Source organism: Pocillopora verrucosa, chromosome 6 (assembly GCF_036669915.1).
Source record: "Pocillopora verrucosa isolate sample1 chromosome 6, ASM3666991v2, whole genome shotgun sequence".
NCBI lineage: Eukaryota > Metazoa > Cnidaria > Anthozoa > Scleractinia > Pocilloporidae > Pocillopora > Pocillopora verrucosa.
In genome coordinates this window covers 1,832,364-1,855,553 of record NC_089317.1, presented here as the reverse complement: position 1 = coordinate 1,855,553, position 23,190 = coordinate 1,832,364, and the positions used below count along the sequence as shown (strand labels likewise).

Sequence of the window (23,190 nt, the reverse complement as noted above, 5' to 3'; positions counted from 1 at the left end):
CTCATAAGCCGAACTGACGTTCCAACTATTGTCGTAATTTCCACCTTTATTTAGCGGTCACCCCCATTAGGTGGTCGTGGTCAACCTTGCCTCTGTCTCAAAATCAGTACTTGTGTTGTCGTCCACCTGTATTGAACGGTCACTTATAGCGGATCCGCTCGAATGAAACTAAGAATAATCTTTCAAGTAAAGTTTTATCCATGTTTTTCTTCCAAAATTTATACTATTAGTATTTTTTAGCAAGTTTTTATACATAAGCGGTCAGGTATGGCCTTCGTTATTGTTTATTATATAACTCATTTCCAATGAAACTTGTGATAAACAATCAACCTGTGTTAAGAGTCTGTATGTGAAATGAAGATCAGCGTAAGCTGCAGGTTTTGTTTCCTTTGGTGATAGGCTGTTACCATCGTCCTCAAAATAAATACCAATTCAGAAATGTTTTGACGGCCTTCTTGAAAGTTGCCCTTTGACTTAAAATCATTGACGCACACGAGCGTTTATAACCAATGTATTCCTGTTAATACAGGCCTTCAGGATGATAAGGCGAGATAAATTGTCTCACGTCTACGAGCTGGTAAGTTCTATCTATCCACCGACTTTAAGCTTCACATCTCTCAAGTGAGACACCCTACGCAGATCATTGCGGTGGGTTAGGGCCACAGATTAGCCGGGAGCGCGAACCACTGTGAATTCTTGAATAACTTTTTGACCCTCATAAACTGTGAAAGTTTGAAAGAGATCGGTGAGATAGCATGTGTCACGCCTGCCCGGTCCTCTCACAGACAGACTTTCATGGCCCACAATACTCAAAATGAATATCAAATTCTCGAACTCAATTTACTCTTTCAAAGTTTTTTCGTTCGAAGGCGCGAAATGATCATGAATAGTCTCCAGTAGAATTCCAACTTCAAATGTGTATTTCCACCACAACGACTTACTTCCTCAATAAAGCAATCGTATAATGTGTGCCGTCTCGTCACTCGTCTCGTCTCGTCTCTCGATACTCGTGCTAGAATTGAATGTAAGAAGGGTACTATCCTTGTGCGTTACATTTTCAGTTGGGACGCAGTTCGGAATACACGTACAACGTACAAGATAGGAGGGAATTTTGTTTTTAAAATAGTTGGTCAATTAGTTTTTCCTTGCTTCTGATAACTTTTTTATAAATTTCTCAACTTCAACCATAAAATCATTGAATTTAAACTGTTCCAACAATGTTTTTCCCTTCTCAGAGAAATCAACATGGAAGAGCAACCAAGACGCTCCAGACGTTTACAAGGAACACAGCCTGAACGCGATCCCATTGAATTGTTGTGTGGAGTTTGCCGTTTGTCAATTTCAGTAAACTTGTATAACTGTACGATAACAAGGTACTGTCATCAACCCATTCACCGTCCGTGTTTGGAAAATGCATTACGAATCAATGCACGGTGCCCCCTATGTCGTAGCCGGCAAAGAGTGCAACATCCAGATAATGTTAATCCACACCAGTGAGATTACCACAAGTAAGTACAAATTTTTATTTCTTTTATTTTTTTCCAATCACGATTATTGTTGTGAATGAAACCTGAAATACTACGTTTTATTTTTTAAGTCTCCAGAGCCAATTCCTTATGAACTTGAAAGATTATCTGAAAGACTCTTCATATCTTTAATAAAGGACTCCATCGACGTACAACAAACAACTGGATTTAATACCTCTTGAATATGGTTTAGCTTTTGATTCTGTCGTAAATTTGTGTGTTTTTATGTTTATTAAGGCCTATTGTAGTAAAAATAACTGAATTAAAGGGTTCACCCGTTTTTATTAAAAAAATAAGAAAATTGGATCTTGCAGACATGCTAACCAACAACAGCAATTGTCAGTGAGTATCCACTATGCAACTACTAACGAGCTTGATACCGTGGGATTAGGTGTGCCGATTTGGAAGATAAATTTTTGTTCTAGTGTTTTGCGGCTCTCCGAACTGCCTAAATGTAAGGAAAGGCCGCAATCTGCCATATGTTGTTTAGAATGATTAGGGAGATTAAAGTGTCTATCTACTGGTTGGGATGCGTCCTTGTAATTTCTTTCTGGTGTTAAGGTGTTCTCGGAATCGGTCACTTAGTCGTCTTCCGTTTCACCAATGTATAGCTTATTCCAGTAAGTGCAAGTTATGCAGCAAATGACGTTGGCGGAGGTACACGTAAGGCGATCAGTGATCTTAATGGATCTCTTGGGTCCCGATATTTTCTCTACGTTATGAACGAAAGGACAAGTTTTGCATCGTGAGCAAGCGCATTTGAAAGTTCCAGATTGGTCATTGGTTTGAAATGAACTTCTGACCAAAAAGTTGCCTTTGTTTTTGTCTAGTTTGAATGAAATTAGTAGGAGTTATGAAAAGATAGTACTAGTCTCTGAATCGTTTTGGAGTTATTTAAAATTTTTGTGAATGATAGATTTGACTGCGTGGTTGTGAGGGTGAAATGTGAGAGTGAATGGTATGCGGTTAGTGTCTTCCTTCTCAGCCGTTTTTAGTGCTGACTTTCGTAAACCGTTGGGCACGGTGGTGGCCCGCTTGAACGACAGAAACAGGATAGCCACGTTGACCGAAAAACTGGCATATTGCCTCTGGTTTTTCGAAAAACCAGAGTCGTCAGCACATAAACGACGAGGTCTGAGAAACTTTGAAAAAGGTATGGAATTCTTGACCTATGATGGCGGGGGAGATGAATACAACAAGTAACTATGTGAATCTGTAGGTTTGTAGTAAACACTAGAACATCGACCGTTGCCTTCAATTGAAATTTTGATGTCTAGAAAAGCCGTGTTTCCGTCGTCCCACTAAAGGAAGCACAGAAACGAACTGTCGCGGTCTGGAACTCAAACCTGATAAAATATCGATTCTATGTCCGCGATAACTGCAACTCTATCCTCGCGAAACCTTGTCAGCACTCCAACAAGTGAATTTCTCAAGTCAGGTCCCCTGTATAACATGCTGTTGAGTGATAACCCTACGAACTTTGCTGAACATTCGAAGACTACTCTAATTTTTCCAGGCTTTTGGGGATGGTTCACCCCATGGTGAGGTGATATACCACGTGTCACTGTCCTCAGGACTCATCTGAAGCGCAGAAACCTTACGCAACTCTCGGCAACCAATTCTCTCATGAAGACTTTGTAGTCGTCACACAGCTTGGGATCATTTTCCAACCTTCTCTTCAACCAACTGATCTGCACCAAGGCTTGTGACTTGCTTTTGGGAACCAAAACTACGCCATTCTTGAAAGGCAAAGGGATTTTATAATGTGCGTCCATTAGCTGTATCTTCTCAGCGTTCTGCATAAAGCAGCGTTCATCTTGCGACATCTCTGTCGTATCATCAGCAAAGGAGTCGGCAAAATCGCGATTGTAAAAGTTCTCTACCATGTGCTGAAGCTGGGGGTCAACTTTGAAAAAGGAGCTTACAGCCTGAGATCCATGACCCAAAGGACCGTTCACTGCCCAACCAATGCGCGTCCTTGATGCATAGGGACCACCGTTTTCACTGTACTTTATCTCAACTGGATCGAGCGCCTCTGGAACGTCACTGACAATCAGAAGTCTGATCTCGGCATCAACGTGAAGTATGGAAACACCACCTAGATGGGGCCATTGATCCACGTCCTCCTGGGTTGGAATGTCTTCCTCACAAACCGGAATCTCGGGTCTCGTATAAAGCGCGGGAAGACTGACGAAATCATTCTCATCGAGATCGGACACCACTAAGTCGCGGATGAGGTAACTTTCAACCGGACTGTTCTTCTTCTCGAAGGTGGACAGGGAAATCTTTACTTTTGTTCCTTCAACCCCGAGTTTTCTCACTAACGATTCCGTACAGATGGTGGCACTACTTCCATTGTCCAGAAAGGCGTGTGTGATGACTGTCCGATTGTTAGCTCTCCATACCATTCGGTATCTAGTCAAAAGTTAGCTCCCTTGTAGAATTTCTTGGTGTTCTTGAGGGCTCCGATTGCGACGGTTTCGTCACCCCTCAAGTCATCTCCACCATTTGTAAGGACGTAGCATTGAGTCCTAAATATGTACACAACAAAGATATCGCCCATCGTGATTTAAAGCCTGCTAACATCTCGGTCACCAATCAACACTACTGTGATTTGACTACAAGCGATCAGAGAGAAGTCTGGGAAAAGCGCCCTCTGGTTTGTAAGGTAACTGATTTCGGTGAAAGGCGCTCTACTAAGATACAAACTTAATCCTAGCGGTAACTTGGATGCCAAACCAGACATTTCGTTCTTCTTCGCACGAAGTCTCTCCAAGTAGACTCCTTCTAAATCCAGCGTAACATTCGGTTCTCTTACGCGGGTTGACACTCGCCGAGAATCTGGCTCAGTGGCGTATATAAACGGAGCGTCCATGCCTTGTCGGCGACACATAACAATTTTCAATGATATGTGATTGCGGTAACCATAACTTTCCAACACCACGATTAACTGATAAAAAGCGATTTATTGAAGTGGGAGAACGCTGACGGTTGAAAATTGTTACGATTGTTCAAAAACTGTACTTGCACTCGACGAGAAAACACTGTCCGAAGACGAAATGAATAACGTAGATTCTGCTCGAAAGCGAACCGCGACTAGCGCGACTACAGAAAAAAAAAGAAAGGCCTCCTGAACAGCGAAAATTAAGTTTATATCCGCAGGAAAAACTTAAAAGTAATGCATGCGAAACGACTCACTGCAAGTGTAACTAACTCCAATAATTACGAATGAAACAATAATGAACGAAAATATGCGATATGGAAAACAAAGGAAGCTAACGGTGGAAACATTAGTTTAGACGACGCCAAACAACAACAACACTCAAAAGTCACCCTAATTAACAACTGACAACATTCCGCACGCTAAGATCTTTCAAGCGTTATGTGATGATGATCGTCATGAGAATTTTAACAGACGCTCTTCTCCACTTTTGTTGGAGTCAACTACGGCGCCGTGTTGACGGTGAGCGTAGTTAGGTTCAATTTTGATGATAATGAATCGCTCAAAATTTCAGATAAGAGAAAAATGGTTTCGCTTAGTCGTACTTTTAGATTCACATTTAAGATTCAAGAAAATAGAACAACGCAATTCAAAGTTAAACAAAGTATGAAACAAAAGACCGCTTTTGACATACCAATAAGCTTCTTTCTCGCGCGTTTTTTCCGTGCGTTTAAAAAAATGCACGCACATGCGCGCTTTTTTAACGCGCTTTTCGCGCGAATTTAAAGTTAAGTACCTCTGAGCCGTCCTGTATGGTTGTGTTCCTTGAACCCGCGATGAAGAAATTTCGTCCACCCTGAAAATAATACAAACCTCTGTTAACCTTCAGAAAAAGTTCAATACAACAAAAATCAGAAAGTTTTACGATATTTCTGCAGACGTTCGAAAATAATCGCGAGATGACCAATTTGTCGCAGAGAGGAAAAATTTTCACGATTTAGTAATTTTCAGTTCGAGATGTATCCTTTTTCCTAAGACTTCTTCAGAATGACATGAACTGCTGAGAATTCTAGCACGTAGATTAGAGCACTTTTCAATTGATAATCGAAAGTGATCCTGAATTGCATCGGTTTTGTTTTACTTTGCTCTTTGATTGGTCCAGAAAACTCGCCCCGCCATTTCAACCAGTCAAATGCAGAACAAAAATCAATCCCACTTTGATCACTCGCGTTTTCCCGCGCTTCAAGCTTTCTGTTCTTACTGGACAATAATGATGGTAACATTTGTTCTGATTGGTAGTAAGTTGTGATAACTTTTGCTTCGGTTTTTCGACACTCAATTGATAACACTTGGAAAAATCGTAATACAATTGAGTGATATCAAAGTGAAAACAGAGCAATCAGAATAAAGAGAAATGTCACAAGTAGCCAGTCAGACTTCAGGGTCAACGCAGGCAAACTGCCTGAAGCGCGGGAAAATACGTGTGGCCAGGCGCGCTTGGTTCTAGATTTGTTATCTGATTGGTTGAGAGGATGGCACGAGTTTCCTGAACCAATCACAGAACGTGACGAGGCAATACCGAAAAAAAAAATCTTGAATCACTGTCTGTAGTCAACGAAAAATTGCCCATTAAATTGGGCCGAAATTTTCAGGGACAGCTGGCTCCACAAGGCGCTTTCAATCTTGGCAACAAGAGATTGAACCGCGACAAAACCATGGCAAACTTGCGAAAGGGGTATATGTCTTCGAGACTGGTTTTCATTTAACGGCTGACCGACCCTGCGTACAAGGACTACACCGCTGATCAACCTTCTGAAAGCAAACAAACAATCATACCTCACTGTAATCGTGCAAGGTAACTTAAGCTAATATTTTACCAATGCTTCTGTAGAATTTGCGTCGATATTATAAATCACTCTTCTTAAAAACTCCAAAAACAAACTTGCAAGATGTTTGAGCGCCCCTTCATCTCTTTCCAATTTTCTCTACCAGTACTTCTCCTTGCAACTTTCATTCAGTGAGCCACTTGCAACAAATTTGTAAGACAGTTTTTCAGTTCTAAAATTGCTTAAAACTACGTGACAAAGCGTGACTCTGGCCCCCTTCAAAGTTGTTTTGTCGTGTCACGCAACACTTTTTTTCCCGGAAGTTCTTTGAGCCAACAGGAGATTGAACCTCGACAAAACCACGACAAACTTGCGAAGCGCGAAAGAGGTTTATGTCTTCAGACTAATTTTCATTTAACGGCTGACCGACTCTGAAAGCAGACAAACAATCATAACACATTGCATCCGTGCGAGGTAACTTAAGCCAATATTTCCTAAATGCCTCTATAGAACTTGCGTCATGATATTAAGCGTCATTCTTCTAAAACTCCAAAAACAAGCAGAAAACATGCAGAATGTTTGAGAAGCCCTTCATCATTTTTCTGTGTTCTCTGCGATTCTCCTTCACTGAGCTTCTTACTGCTAATTTGCAAGTCAGTCTGTCAGTTTTAAAATTGCCCAAAACTGCGTGACATAGCGTGCTCTAGTCCCCTTCAAAGTTGTTTTGTCTTGTCACGCAGTACTTTTTATCCCGGAAGCTCTTTGAGCAAAGAAGAGATTGAACCTCCACAAAACCACGACAAACTTGCCAAAAAGATTCATGTGTTCAAGACTGGTTTTCTATTAACGGCCAAATAAACAGCAAATTGTGTCGAATTGTGCGATTACGGACTCGTAAACACAAGCATCTTTAGTACTATTTTAAAAACGAGTACAAGGGTTTCACCTGGGTTTCCAAACACGAAAAACTCAGTGATGAAAGCACGAGGTCGCAGGCCCAGTGCATTTATAGTTTTTGAGTGGCTAAAACTACCTCTGTGTATTTTTGGTGACTTGATCAACTAACACAAACAAAAGAAGAGCGAAATAAACTAAAAAATTCATTCGAATTCATGAAAGCGATAGAAATATTCCTTACAGCGTACTCCTTCATGCAAAGTAGTGGCTCCAGTTGGGAACACAAAGCCACAACTTCAATAGCAACATCTTCTGGAGAAAACTGAACCTTCCAGAGTGGCTCATGATGGCGGACCTCAACTGCCGGTTGACGGCAGACGGTTTCAAGCACGTCCTTAAGAAAGTAACAAAAGCTTAGTAGTTGGTCTTTGATGGCTTGAGTTAAATAATCGGTAAAATTTCCGCACAGCCCCGTCCTTCATTGTGCATTCTTGAACACAGGAAACAATAACAAAAACAATTGGGAAATTCATTGGGAAAACAGATTTGTTTTACAATAGTATGGGGCTGTGCGGAAACTTTACCCGAGATAAACATCACGATCGTTCCGTTTTACTGTAGTCACAAGCGATCAGAAATTCGAAATAGCAATGAAACTTACCACTGCCAAACGTCAGAGCTACACAGTTTCTGACAAACTGAGAATTGTCCAGTTTGCTGAACGAAATGGAAACTGGGCTGCCAAACGTGAATTTGGTGTCAGAAAGCAACGTCAAGCTCCATAATTAATAATGGCGGCCATTAAGGAGCATTTCGTAGAAGAGACCAACGAACAATTTCAAGATCAGTTATTACAACAAGTTATCGTCCCCATACCTTTTATGTATTTGCGGTCCTTTTTTCTTTGCTCTGTGTCTGCTGATTCATAACAACACACTCAAACACCGCAAGGCGAACGACGGGATAAGATTCAGGTACACGTATATTTGTTTAGTAGTGCACGGCATCGGAATTATATTGTAAGGAGAAATTCTGTCTTGGTCACGTCACCCATGAGAGTTAAATGGTTTAACTCCCATGAGTGACCGAAGCAGAATTTCTCCTTACAATATAATTCCGATGCCGTGCACTACTAAACAAATATACGTGGTCGGCACGGAGAATGATAGGTTGACTAGCACCAAATTCTCTGAACTAACATTAAGAATTGTATAGTCCTGCCAAAGCGAACGAACTGTTCAAAGAACTTCTAGCTGAAATATCCTGTTCCTGAAGGTACGTTTTAAGTTTTACAAGATTTATAACGTTAAAAATCGGTTCTAGTTTTGGAATCTTCCCCTCTAAGCTGTTAATAGTTCATGAACAATGAAAGTGCTTTCACAGAATCTCCTACGTGAGCTATTTGAGGTTACAAATTTCGCCACACAATTCGATACAATACGAAATTGTGTGTGAGAATTGAGGCTTGTTCACTTTACACAGCAATTCGCGAGCACAAGGAAAATATTTATGTAGTGTTGGAAGTGTGGTGTACTCCTGTCTTCCCCCTTTATGCAAGTAAGCTGTTCTGGTTCAGTGGCGTCTTTGCGATTGTGTCAGAAACAGTTCTCGCAATAACATTTTACCATTCCGAGAACCGTTTTTAAAAATATGGGAACTCACCTAATGTATCCTTTCTTGAAAGCTTTTCGTAAATTTCAAGAGCCATTTCCTTTGAACACAATGCACAAGTTTTACAAGATTTATAACGTTAAAAATCGGCTCTAGTTCTGTAATCTTCCATTCTAAGCTGTCAACAGTTCCTGAACAATAAACCTGCTTTCACAGAATCTCCTACGTGAGCTATTTGAAGTTACAAATTTCGCCACACAAACGAACTTTTTTTGTGTGTGTGAGAATTGAGGCTTGTTCGCTTTCCACAGTAATTCGCGAGCACAAGATACTTATGTGGTGCCTTAAGGAATATTTCGCTGTTACTCTGTATGCAAATAAGCTGCTGTAGTGCAGTGATGTTTTTACGATTGTGTCACAAGCAGTTCTAGTAATAATATTTTACCATTCAAAGAACCGTTTTTAAGAATATGGAAACTCACCTGTTGTATCCTTTCTTGAAAGCTTTTGGTAAATTTCAAGAGCCATTTCCTTTGAACACAATGTACTGACGGAATTCACTTTGTTTTGATGATAAAAGTTTGTAATTTCGCTCGTGTCTTCCCATCGATAGAAAATGGTCCGACAGTTTGTCAATATCGGGGCCGAGAACTACCTTAAAATCAAATAAATAAATAAAGAAAGGTCAGTTTGTAAATTAGAAATAAGTATCATATCACGTTTAAGCCGTTGTTTTTGAGACATAGGTGTTCAAAAGAGTGTGAGAGATATTCGTTGGAAGTACATTTTTACCCAGGGATTTGATGTAGGGGCTCTGTTACCCCAGGGATTAGCCGGGAGCTTGAACTACTTTGGATTCTTGAACAACTAATTGACCCTCATAAACTGTGAAAGTTTGAAAGAAATCGGTGGGGTGGCACGTGTCACGCCTGCCCGGTCCTCTCGCGGACAGACTCTTAAGGCCCACAATGCTCAAAATGAATGTTAAATCCTCGAACTCGATTTACTTTTTCAAAGTTTTCTCGTCCGAAGGCGCGAAATGATCTTGAATAGTCTCCAGAAGAATTCCAACTTCAAATATGTATTTCCACCACCACGACTTACTTCCTCAATAAAGCAACTGTATAATGCGTGCCGTCTAGTCACTCTTCTCGTCTCGTTTCTCGATACATGTGCTAGAATTGTATATAGGAGGGTATGATCTTTGTGCTTTACATTTTCAGTTGGGTGCAGTTCGGAATACACGTACAACGTGCGAGATAGGACGGAATTTTGCTATTAGAATAGTTGGATCAATGATTTTTTCCTTATTTCTGATAACTTTTTTTTATAAATTTTTCAACTTCAACGATAAAATCATTGATTTTAAACTGTTCTAACAATGTTTTTCTCTTCTCAGCGAAATCAACATGGCAGAAAAAACAAGACGATCCAGACGATTACAAGGAAGACAGCCTGATAGCGATGCCATTGACTTGTTGTGTGCAGTTTGCCTTTTGTCAATTTCGGCAAACTTGTATAACTGTACGATAACAAGGTACTGTCATCAACCCATTCACCGTCCGTGTTTGGAAAATGCATTACGAATCAATGCACGGTGCCCACTATGTCGTGCCCGGCAAAGAGTGCAAACGCGACGATCTAGACGATTACAAGGAAGACAGCCAGAACGCGATGCCATTGACTTGTTGTGTGGAGTTTGCCGTTTGCCAATTTCGCCAAACTTGTATAACTGTACGATAACAAGGTATTGTCATCAACCCATTCACCGTCCGTGTTTGGAATATGCATTAAGAATCAATGGACAGTGCCCAATATGTCGTGCCCGGCAAGGAGCGCAACATCCAGATAATGTTAATCCTAGGCGATTACCTAGGAATTGAGAGCGTTGGCTACACCATGAGATTAGCACAGGTAAGTACAAATTTTTATTTCTTTTATTTTTTTCCAATCACGATGATTGTTGTGAATGAAACCTAAAACACTGCTTTTTCTTTTTTAAGTCTCCAGCATTTCCTAATGAACTTGAAAGAAACTTCACATCATCAATAGAGGCCTTCATTGATGTACAACATCTGTAGTAAATGTACATCTGATTCTGTAGTAAATTTGCGTGCTTTTATGTTTATTAAGGCCTATTGCAGTAAAAATGACTAAATAAAAGTGTACCCGTTTTTGTTAAAAAAATAAGAAAATTGGATCTTGCAGACATGCTAATCAACAACAGCAATTGCTGTAATCTTTGTAACCAATAGAATAAGTACAATATGTTAATTGGTGCCATATATCTAAGTATAGTATAATACCATATAATATAAGTATCATATGTTAATTAGTGTAGCTATTTTATTGGTGTCATCAATTAGTCCATCTGGGCTAAACACATTGACACTCAAATAAAGGTTTTACGGATCAATGTCAGTATTTGGGCAACTGCCCACCTACCCCTCCACTAACCCAACCCTAACTTGCTATCAATTGACCGTTGTTGGGTTAGGGGAGGGGTAAGCGGGCAGTTGCCCAGATACTGATATTGATCCGGGTTTACTTACTTACTAACGTAAGTTCTGGCCAGCAAAGAGTAATAAAGCAATGACACGAAGTATGTAGCTAAGAAAAAATTGATTGTATTAGCAACCAACAAGCATATAATGGCACAACCATCGCAAAAATAGTCATGTGCAATGCATAAAGTGTATCTCTTTGAGATGAAGTTCTTAGACCTGATGGTCGAAGTGCCACGGATATTTGAATTTCTTTCTCTGGGTTAATTATATTGAGTATCCACTATGCAACTACTAACGAGCTTGATACCGTGGGATTAAGAGTGCCAATTTGGAAGATAAATTTTTTTTCTAGTGTTTTGCGGCTTTTCGAACTGCCAGGATTTAAGGAAATGCCGCAAACTGTCATATGTTGTTTAGAAGGATGAGAGAGATTAAAGTGTCTAGCGACTGGTTTGGATGCGCCCTTGTCATTTCTTTCTACGTCGCGAAGGTGTTCGCGGAATCGGTCACCTAGTCGTCTTCCTGTTTCAACAATGTATAACTTATTGCAATAAGTGCAAGTTATGCAGCAAATGACGTTCGCAGAGGTACACGTAAAGCGATCAGTGATCTTAATGGATCTCTTGGGTCCCGATATTTTCTCTACGTTATGAACGAAAGGACAAGTTTTGCATCGTGAGCGAGCGCATTTGAAAGTTCCAGATTGGTCATTGGTTTGAAATGAACTTCTGACCAAAAAGTTGCCTATGCTTTTGTCACGTTTGAATGAAATTAGTGGGGGTTGTGAAAAGATAGTACCAGTCTCTGAATCGTTTTGGAGTAATTTAAAGTTTTTAAGAATGATAGATTTGACTGTGTGGTTGTGAAGGTGAAATGTGAGAGCGAATGGAATGCGGTCAGTGTTTTCCTTCTCAGTCGTTTTTAGTGCTGACTGTCGATGAATTTGTTGGGCACAGTGGTGGCCCGCTTGAACGACAGAAACAGGATAGCCACGTTTACCGAAAAACTGGCACAGAGTCGTCAGCACACGAACGACGAAAAAAGAGAAACTGTGAAAAAGGTATGGAATTCTTGACGTGTGATGGCTGCGAAGATGAATCCAACAATTAACTATGTGAATCTGTAGGTTTGTAGTAAACGCTAGTACATCAACAGATGCCTTCAATTTCAATTTTGATGTCTAGAGAAGCAAGGAAATGTCGGAAATTTCCCAGATGTATTTAAGAGCCGGGTGAAAGGAATTGACGGCGGTTATAAATTGAGTGAGCTCCCCTCTGGTAGAGGAGGTAGCGCCAATGCAGTCGTCAATGTAACGCCATTTTATACCCATAGCTACGCCACTGGTTTGTTTGTAGTAATTACCGCCGAATGAAAAGAAATTGTGTGTAAGTACTAGTTCGACTAGACGAAGTAGCGTTTAAGAGCTAGGTTTCCTAACCGTGCGTTGATCGAAAAAATGTTTGAGGGCCCGGAGACCTTCGTCATTGGGAATGACAATATAAAGAGATGTAATATCTGTAGCGAAAATAAATTTGTTTTGGCCAAGGAAATTAAAGTCACGGAAAATTTCAAGCGCACGTTGCCTGTCCTTAATGTAAGATGGTAAAGTTTTTATGATAGGTGCCATGATTTTGTCTAAATAGCTGTAAATAAGTTCGGTGGGACAACTGCAGGCAGAAACGATGGGTCGACCTGGGTTGTTAGGTTTGTGGATTTTAGGTAAAAAGTAAATACACGAAGTTCTAGGAGAGATGATGGTGAGAATTTACGTTTGTTGATAGAGTGCCGACATTTTTTAATGGAAAAATCTAAAGATGCGAACTGGCCTTCTGGGGAAGTCCATTTAAGTGTTTCGAAAGTATCTTTGTTCGAGGTGTTAGAATCATCCTCTTTGTCATGAAAAAAGCTTTCAACTGAACGCGGCGAAGGAATTTTTCAAGGTCTTGCTTAACTGAAAATTCGTCGGCTTTCTTGGAAATGGGAACAAACTTTAAGCCCCTACAGAGAACTGATTTTTTGACTATTGCTGACCCATTTTGTGAGCCTAAATCCGTCTCTTGCGAGCAGAGCGTGCAGATTATTGACATGGGCAATGGCAACGGATACTGAGGGCAAGGACTTGAGGCAATCGTCGACATAAAAGTTTCTCTTCACGGTGCTTAACACTTCGGTGGGGAAGTAATTCTTTTTGTCTTCTGCAGTTCGTTAAAGGGCAAAATTTGCGCATGCCGGAGACGATTTGACGCCAAACAGATGAACAAGCATCTGATATTCTTGCACTTCATGGGCCATGTTTCCGTTGTCCCACCAAAGGAAGCGCAGAAACGAACTGTCGCGGTCTGGAACTCAAACCTGATAAAACATCGATTCTATGTCCGCCATAACTGCAGCTCTATCCTCGCGAAACCTTGTCAGCACTCCAACAAGTGAATTTGTCAAGTCAGGTCCCTTGTAAAACATGCTGTTGAGTGACAACCCCACGAACTTTGCTGAACATTCGAAGACTACTCTAATTTTTCTAGGCTTGTGGGGATGGTACACCCCATGGTGAGGTATATACCACGTGTCACCGTCCTCAGGACTCATCTGAACCGCGGGAACTTTACGTGCAAACCCTTGGCAAACAATTCCCTCATGGAGACTTTTGTTGTCGTCACACAACTTAGGATCATTTTCCAACCTTTTCCTCAACCAACCGATCTGCACCAAGATTTGTGACTTGTTTTTGGGAACCAAAACTACGTCATTCTTGAAAGGCAAAGGGATTTTGCCCGTCCTTTAGCTATATCTTCTTAGCGTTCTGCATAAAGCGGTGTTCATCTTTGCGACATCTCTATCGTATCATCAGCAAAGGAATCGGCAAAATCGCGACTGTAAAAGTTCTCTACCATGTGCTGAAGCTGGGGGTCAACTTTGACAAAGGAGCTTACAGCCTGAGATCCATGGCGACAACGTCCCAAAAGACCGTTTACTGCTCAACCAATGCGCGTTCTTGATGCATAGAGGCCACCGTTTACACTGTGCCTTATCTCGACCGGATCGAGCGTCTCTGGAACGTCACTGACAATCAGAAGTCCGATCTCGGTATCAACATGAGGTATGAAAACACCACCTAGATGGGGCCATTGATCCACGTCCTCCTGGGTTGGAATGTCATCCTCACAAACCTGAATCTCGGGTCTCGTATAAAGCGCGGGAAGACTGAAAAAATCGTTCTCTTCGAGATCGGACACCACTAAGTCGCGGATGAGATAACTTTCAACCCTACTGTTCTTCTTCTCTAAGGTGGACAGGGAAGTCTTTACTTTTGTTCCTTCAACCCCGAGTTTTCTCACTAACGATTCCGCACAGAAGGTGGCACTACTTCCATTGACCAGAAAGGCGTGCGTGATGACTGTCCGATTTATAGCTCTCCATACCACTCGGTATCTAGTCAAAAGTTAGCTCCCTTGTAGAATTTCTTGGTGTTCTTGAGGGCTCCGATTGCGACGGTTTCGTCACCCCTCAAGTCATCTCCACCATTTGTAAGGACGTAGCATTGAGTCTTAAATATGTACACAACAAAGATGTTGCCCATCGTGATTTAAAGCCTGCTAATATCTTGGTCACCAATCAACACTACTGTGATTTGGGTATAAGCGATCAGAGAGAAGTCTTGCACAAGCGCCCTCTGGTTTGTAAGCTAACTGATTTCGGTGAAAGCCGCTCTACTAAGATACAAACTTAATCCTCACGGTAACATTGGATGCCAGACCAGACATTTCGTTCTTCTTCGCACGAAGTCTCTCCAAGTAGACTCCTTCTAAATCCAGCGTAACATTCGGTTCTCTTACGCGGGTTGACACTCGCCGAGAATCTGGCTCAGTAGCGTATCTGAACGGAGCGTCCATGCCTTTTCGGCGACGCGTAACAATTTTCAATGATATGTGACTGCGGTAACCGTAACTTTCCAACACCACATTAACTGATAAAAAGCGATTTATCGAAGTGGGAGAACGCTGAGGGTTGAAAATTGTTACGATTGCTCAAAAACTGTACTTGCACTCAACGAGAAAACACTCTCCGAAGACGAAATGAATAACGTAGATTCTGCTCGAAAGCGAACTGCGATTAGCGCGACTACAAAAAAAAAAAAAGGCCTCCTGAACAGAGAAAACTAAGTTCCTATACGCAGGAAAAACTGAAAATAAATGCATGCGAAACGACTCACTGCAAGTGTAACTAACGCCAATAATTACGAATGAAACAATAATGCATGAACGAAACACTAGTTTAGACGACGCGAAACAGCAACAACACTCAAGAGACACCCTAATTAACAACTGACAACATTCCGCACGCTAAGATCTTTCAAGCGTTATGTGATGATGATCGTCATGAGAATTTTAACAGACGCTCTTCTCCACTTTTATTGGAGTCAACTACGGCGCCGTGTTAACGGTGAGCGGAGTTAGGTTCAATTTTGATGATAATGAATCGCTCAAAATTTCAGATAAGAGAAAAATGGTTTCGCTTAGTCGTACATTTAGATTCAGATTTAAGATTCAAGAAAATAGAACAACTCAATTCAAACTTAAACAAAGTATGAAACAAAAGACCGCTTTTGACATACCAATAAGCTTCTTTCTCGCGCGTTTTTTCCGTGCGTTTGAAAAAATTGCACGCATATGCGCGTTTTTTTAACGCGCTTTTCGCGCGAATTTAAAGTTAAGTACCTCTGAGCCGTCCTGTCTGCTTGTGCTCCTTGAACCCGCGCTGAAGAAATTTCGTCCACCCTGAAAATAATACAAACCTCTGTTAACCTTCAGAAAAAGTTCAATACAACACACGTCAGAAATTTTGCGATATTTCTGCAGACGTTCGAAAATAATCGCGAGATGACCAATTTGTCGCAGAGAGGAAAAATTTTCACGATTTAGTAATTTTCAGTTCGAAATGTATCCTTTTTCCTCAGACTTCTTCAGAATGACATGAACTGCTGAGAATTCTAGCACGTAGAATAGAGCACTTTTCAATTGATAATCGAAAGTGATCCTGAGTTGCATCGGTTTTGTTTTACTTTGCTCTTTGATTGGACCAGAAAACTCGCGCCGCCATTTCAACCAGTCAAATGCAGAACAAATGTTTCGGTTTTTGGACACTCAATTGATAACACTTGGAAAAATCGTAATACAATTGAGTGATATCAAAGTGAAAACAGAGCAATCAGAATAAAGGGAAATGTCACAAGTAGCCAGTCAGACTTCAGGGTCAACGCAGGCAAACTGCCTGAAGCGCGGGAAAATACGTGTGGCCAGGCGCGCTTGGTTCTAGGATTGTTATCTGATTGGTTGAGAGGATGGCACGAGTTTCCTGAACCGATCACAGAACGTGACGAGGCAATACCACAAAAAATTCTTGAATCACTGTCTGCAGTCAAAGAAAAATTTCCCATTAAATTGGGCCGAAATTCTCAGGGATAGCTGGCTCCACAAGGCGCTTTCAATCTTGGCAACAAGGGATTGAACCTCGACAAAACCATGGCAAACTTGCGAAAGGGGTTTATGTCTTCGAGACTGGTTTTCATTTAACGGCTGACCGACCCTGCGTACAAGGAGTACACCGCTGATCAACCTTGTGAAAGCAAACAAACAATCATACCACATTGCATCCGTGCGAGGTAACCTAAAGCTAATATTTTGGCAACGCTTTTGTTATAAATCATTCTTCTTAGAAACTCCAAAAACAATCTTGCAAGATGTTTGAGCGCCCCTTCATCTCCTTCCTATTTTCTCTACCAGTGGTTCTCCTTGCAATTTTCATTCACTAAGCCGTTTGCAACAAATTTGCAAGTCAGTTTGTCAGTTTTAATTTTTTTTAAAACTGCGTGACATAGCGTGACTCTGGTCCCCTTAAAAGTTGTTTTGTCATGTCACGCAGCACTTTTTTCCCGGAAGTTCTTTGAGCCAACAGGTGATTGAACCTCGACAAAACCACGGCAAACTTGCGAAGCGCGAAAGAGGTTTATGTCTTCAAGACTAATTTTCATTAAACGGATGGCTGACCGATCCTCTGAAAGCAAATAAACAATCATAACACATTGCATCCGTACGAGGTAACTTAAGCCAATATTTTATATAGCATATATTTCTATAGCATTTACGTCATGATATTAAACGTCATTCTTCTGAAAACTCCAAAAATAAACAGGAAACATGCAGGATGTTTGAGCGGCCTTTCATCTCCTTTCTGTGTTCTCTACTATCGCTTCTGCTCGCAGTTTCCCTTCACTGAGCTTCTTACTGCTAATTTTCGAGTCAGTCTGCCAATTTTAAAATTGCCCAAAACTGCGTGACATAGCGTGGCTCTGGTCCCCTTCAAAGTTGTTTTGTCTTATCACGCAGCACTTTCTATCCCGGAAGCTCTTTGAGCAAAGAAGAGATTGAACCTCCACAAAACCACGACAAACTTGCCAAAGAGATTTCAAGACTGGTTTTCAATTAACGGCTAAATAAGCAGCAAACTTTGTCGAATTGTGCAATTACGGACTCGTAGACTCAAGCATCTTTAGTACTATTATTAAACGAGTGCGAGGGTATCATCAGGGTTTCCAAACACGAAAAACTCAGTGATGAAAGCACGAGGCCGCAGGCCCAGTGCATTTATTGTTTTCGAGTGGCTAAAACTACCTCTGTGTATTTTTGGTGACTTGATCAACTAAGACAAACAAAAGAAGAGCGAAATAAACTAAACAATTCATGAAAGCGATGAAAATATTCCTTACAGCGTACTCCTTCATACAAAGTAGTGGCTCCAGTTGGGAACACAAAGCCACAACTTCAATAGCAACATCGTCTGGAGAAAACTGAACCTTCCAGAATGGCTCATGAAGGCGGACCTGAACTGCAGGATGCGAGGAAAACAGGTGAATTTGCTTGTCTGATTTACAACCTGGCCAGGGCTTCGTAATAGAAGGACAACACGCACCAACCTTTGAATGAAGGGTCGTAGGCAAGAGGCGCACATAATGGCCCAAGAAGAAGGGCTCGGTCTAAATTCATTTTTCGAATTTCAAGCCATTGAAATGTTGGATTATCTGCGCATGAAATCTGAAAAGAAACTTCCTGCAAAGGAGGCCATAACGGCTGTTCAGACTGATACTTCGTAAAGGATACACAAATCATCGCACGTGCGGTGGTATTCTTGCGATGCGCCACTGACCAATATTAGTTGAGAGGGGGAGAAAAGGGGAGAGGGGTGGGGCGACGGGAAAAGCTGGGGGGGAAGGTGGGGGGTCCTACTTCATTGAAAGGCGATTTCATCGTAATAGATCTGAATGAAAAACGAAACAAATCTAACAAACGAACAGATGTTGGGCTAGCTGGCAAACCAGTGAACCAGTGGGTTGAGCAGCCTAAAGCAAAGTTACCCAGCTGAGTTTAGAGGGGCACTAATAAATTAACAGGGTTTGTAAAGGAAGACGGTTTGAGGAGTGGGTGGGGGAGGTGACAGGACTGTTAGTAATTAATCAATCATCTCTTATCTGTTCTGGGCAGTTGGACAGTTAAAATGGATACTGAAATAGTTAGCAGTAAAACGAAGAAGCGAAAAGGAGGAAAGTTTGGTCGCATTGAAAAAAAAAGAGGATTTAGTTTGCATAATTTTCCTTCCTTTATTTGATCTGCCGCTGGTGTTGCACCATTTATTTGTATATTCCTTTTGTATAACCATATGTCTGAATCACGTCAAGTTATCTCATGAATTTAATTTAACCTTTAAATCAACAACAAAGATAGTTTTGAGCTGATTTATATGAGTTTCCCAAAATTTCGACTTGCAGTCGAGATGTTGTGTCCACTAAACATACTACAACAAGAACTTTTCAATGTGCAATAATTTAATCAAAATTGAAGAAACTTTATTCCTATCACTCTCAAATAAATATATTACAAAATTCCTGCACTTAAATCTCATAAATAATATATATTTTCCTGTACAATTTACAGCTTGGATAAACTATCTCTAGACTAAGGAAACCTCTCTTGACTTGACTATATACCATTCCCTTTTGTGGAAAAATCTCTTTATACATTCAAAAAGATACTTTTTCAAACAAAGTATAGGAAATGGGCATAAAACCCAACTATGAAGCGTAAAAATGGTTCTTTGTTTTTCAAGAGGATTGTGGCATATTCAAAACCAAAAATTCACTTATCAATTTCATTCTTGACCTCTTGGGACACTGAGATAAACTGATTTAAAACCATCTTGAGATTTTCATCAAATTTGAAAAAAAGTTGTTGAAAGAGTTCTAAAAAGGAGATAATTAAAGCGTTAGGTAATACTTTGTGCAAACTGACCCAATGCTTAACATTTAAGCTCCCAAGACTGACCAAGACAGTAAAAAACAAGACAATAATAACAAAATGACAATAGACAATCAGAGCCTGCCCAGTCTCCTTCAAACCCAAATCCTGGCTATCTAAGACTATAACAGAGCCACTGAATGAGTTGTAACAAAAATCAACTCGGCAAAATCACAGCTTAAAAAAAAACCTTTATTTTTCTTTCAACTTTCTTGTAGAAAAAGGATGTAAATGTGGTTGAATTTTTGGCTCTCTTTACAGGGCTCAGCTTATGAATATAGCCTTGAATAACTGAAAATGTGAGAGCAAATATAAACATTATCAAAAGGTAGCATTTATCACTTGAGTATATCTCTAATATTCAGTTGTAATGCATATTTCATAAAAAAAAATCAATCAATTTGAAAAGAAAAAAAAAGCAAAAGCAAAAGAAAGAAACAAATTGATTAAAAAGGACACCTTTGTCATTGACAGTGAGTTTTTCTTACCTGTCAAAGAAGGATCTTCTTGATTTTTACTTGATACACTTCAAGCCTTGATTTTTTCTGAAAATTGAAAATTCAATAATTTAGATTAATTAATAAGGATACCAGTTTTAATTAAATTATAAATTTACAGCTATGAGTTATGGTATAGTATAAAAGTAACTAACTTTGAATTTGAAGGCTCCTCATCCATTGTGAAGAGAGAATATCTGATAATAAATAAAAAGTATTCACCCTCCATTAAATTTGAATCTCTTTTAAACCATGTGCTGTCATTGTTGAGATCAGGAAACAAATAATTTCCTTTGGGGAATGAAATTTGTCTTTGAGACACAAAAAATTCCTTTTGGACAGTAATTTTAATAATTAAAAAACATTCAGCAGTGTTAACATAGAAACTACTTAACATAATTAACACACTTTCAGTAACACAACTTACTTTAAAACAATAAGATTTCTATTCACCATGCAATATCAATAATTCCAATGGCATCAAAAATGTTTCTCAGGCTGTCACTAACTTGGGGGTTTCATTTGATCTACTGTCTTATCACTATGTCACAATGATATTAACATGCCAAAATCAAATCAAGAGTACTGTTATAATAATTCGAATTATTATATGATCAAGCAAAGTCAACTCAGGCTGTGCATATATTTGCCCAGCATGTGGCACTTTAATGTAATCTGGTGGTAACAAAATTATTAAATAGTACAGGCAGTATTCCATCATCCATAATTCTGGGCCCAGTTGTTCAAAGGTCGATTAGTGCTAACCCAAGGTTAAATTTCAATCTGGTATCTTTATTCCTTTTTTCAAATGCCTTTTTGGGATAGTTTCTTGTGTCCTTTTTAGAGCATCAATATAATCATATTCTAGAAAAAAAGAATTTGACTGAATTTTTTTGTAAAAGCTATCAGATCTGAAACCAGATTTCACACTAATTATTATCTTAATCTAACTTTGAACAACCCAGCCCTGAACATTATTTTGGAGTTTTGTGTAATGTGTAAATAAGTCTTCACTAATAAGTACTTCATTTTACACTGTGGGAGAGAGCTTCATAATATGGAAGCTCATAAAGTGGAGTGGTCATTTCAGTATTTTCAGCATATATTTTAATAATTAAGCTTTAAAATAGCATGTCTCACGTAAAAAGTAAAGTTTGAGTAACATTTCTAACACGTTATGAAATTTTAAAGTTTACAAAGCTTAAATTATTTTGGACCTGAATAATTATGCACTGTAGTAAGCCAAACACAAGTTTAAATTAATGTCTGCCGAACATAAACTTCAAGAAGTAAGCTTATATGGAGAAATTCTCAAAGTAAAATTAAAATTATTTCCAAATTAGTAATTTTTAGCTTCTCAGCTTAATCCACGTTGCAAACGATCACTTTCGTGGTATTGTGAGCTAAATAAAATCGATAAACAACGAATAGACTTTAAGGTCTTCTCTGTCACCACAAAACAAAAACCTTTACGGATTTAATCTTGTAGTAGTCCAAGCAACAAATTGAAAAAAACAAGCATAAATCAACAACACAAAGTGTCTAAAGGCTTACTTCCGTATTTACCCGTGTATATAATACGCACTTTTTTCTATAAAAATAACCATCAAAATTGCGGTGCGTCAGAGCTACACAGTTTCTGACAAGCTGAGAATTGTTCAGTTTGCTGAACAAAATGGAAACTGGGCTGCCGAACGTGAATTTTATGTGTCAGAAAGCAACGTCAAGCTCCATAATTAGTAATGGCGGCCAATTTGAGGTCGGAGCATTTCGTAAAAGATCCAACGAACAATTTCAAGATCAGTAATTGCAACAAGTTGTCGTCCACATACCTTTTATGTATTTGCGGTCCTTTTTTCTTTGCTCTGTGCCTGCTGATTCATAACAACAAGCTCAAACACCGCAAGGCGAACGACGGAATTAAGTTCAGGCATGCATTTTCAGGGTGTCTTCACAAAATGCATGTCGACCTTTGTACTTTGCGAAGTTACGCTTTGCGAAGTTACGCTTTGCGAATTTACGCTTTGGGAAGTTACGCATTGTAATTGTATTTTAAGGAGAAATTCTGTCTTGGTCACGTCACCCAGGAGAGTTAAATGGTTTAACTCCCATGAGTGACCGAGACAGAATTTCTCCTTACAATATACGTGTCAGCCAAACACCGTCACATTTCGGGCTCAGGGAAGGAGAATTTGCCCAGCACGAAATTCGCTGAACTAACATTAAGAATTGTACAGTCCTGCCAAAGCGAACGAACTGTTCAAAGAACTACTAGCTGAAATATCCTGTTCCTGAAGGTACGTTTTAAGTTTTACAAGATTTATAACGTTAAAAATCGGTTCTAGTTTTGGAATCTTCCCCTCTAAGCTGTTAATAGTTCATGAACAATGAACCTGCTTTCGCAGAATCTCCTACGTGAGCTATTTGAGGTTACAAATTTCGCCACACAATTCGATACAATACGAAATTGTGTGTGAGAATTGAGGCTTGTTCACTTTCCACAGCAATTCGCGAGCACAAGGAAAATATTCATGTTGTGTTGGAAGTGTGGGGTACTCCTGTCTTCCCCCTTTATGCAAATAAGCTGTTCTGGTTCAGTAGCGTCTTTACGATTGTGTCAGAAACAGTTCTCGCAATAACATTTTACCATTCAAAGAACCGTTTCTAAAAATATGGGAACTCACCTAATGTATCCTTTCTTGAAAGCTTTTCGTAAATTTTAAGAGCCATTTCCTTTGAACACAATGCACAAGTTTTACAAGATTTATAACGTTAAAAATCGGTTCTAGTTCTGTAATCTTCCATTCTAAGCTGTTAACAGTTCTTGAACAATGAACCTGCTTTCATAGAATCTCCTACGTGAGCTATTTGAGGTTACAAATTTCGCCACACATATTCGATACAATACGAACTTTTTTGTGTGTGTGAGAATTGAGGCTTGTTCACTTTCCACAGTAATTCGCGAGCACAAGATACTTATGTGGTGCCTTAAGGAGTATTTCGCTGTCACTCTGTATGCAAATAAGCTGCTGTAGTGCAG

The 23,190-nt window shown here is 39.8% G+C and overlaps 3 long non-coding RNA genes across 3 annotated transcripts; all 3 read right to left on the bottom strand.

The window, feature by feature from the left end:
* Positions 1-4,920: 4,920 nt before the first annotated feature.
* LOC136281788 (uncharacterized) lies at positions 4,921-8,287 on the bottom strand. Its single transcript, XR_010717992.1, has 3 exons — positions 8,067-8,287; positions 7,432-7,584; positions 4,921-5,323 (listed from the first exon to the last, which is right to left on the bottom strand). It is a non-coding gene; the product is annotated as an uncharacterized lncRNA (long non-coding RNA).
* A 2-nt stretch (positions 8,288-8,289) lies between these two features.
* On the bottom strand, positions 8,290-18,421 carry LOC136281789 (uncharacterized). Its single transcript, XR_010717993.1, has 4 exons — positions 18,072-18,421; positions 16,024-16,083; positions 9,284-9,456; positions 8,290-8,901 (listed from the first exon to the last, which is right to left on the bottom strand). It is a non-coding gene; the product is annotated as an uncharacterized lncRNA (long non-coding RNA).
* A 613-nt stretch (positions 18,422-19,034) lies between these two features.
* Positions 19,035-22,114, bottom strand: LOC136281774 (uncharacterized). Its single transcript, XR_010717970.1, has 4 exons — positions 21,983-22,114; positions 20,306-20,347; positions 20,142-20,198; positions 19,035-19,944 (listed from the first exon to the last, which is right to left on the bottom strand). It is a non-coding gene; the product is annotated as an uncharacterized lncRNA (long non-coding RNA).
* Between the last annotated feature and the right edge of the window lie 1,076 nt (positions 22,115-23,190).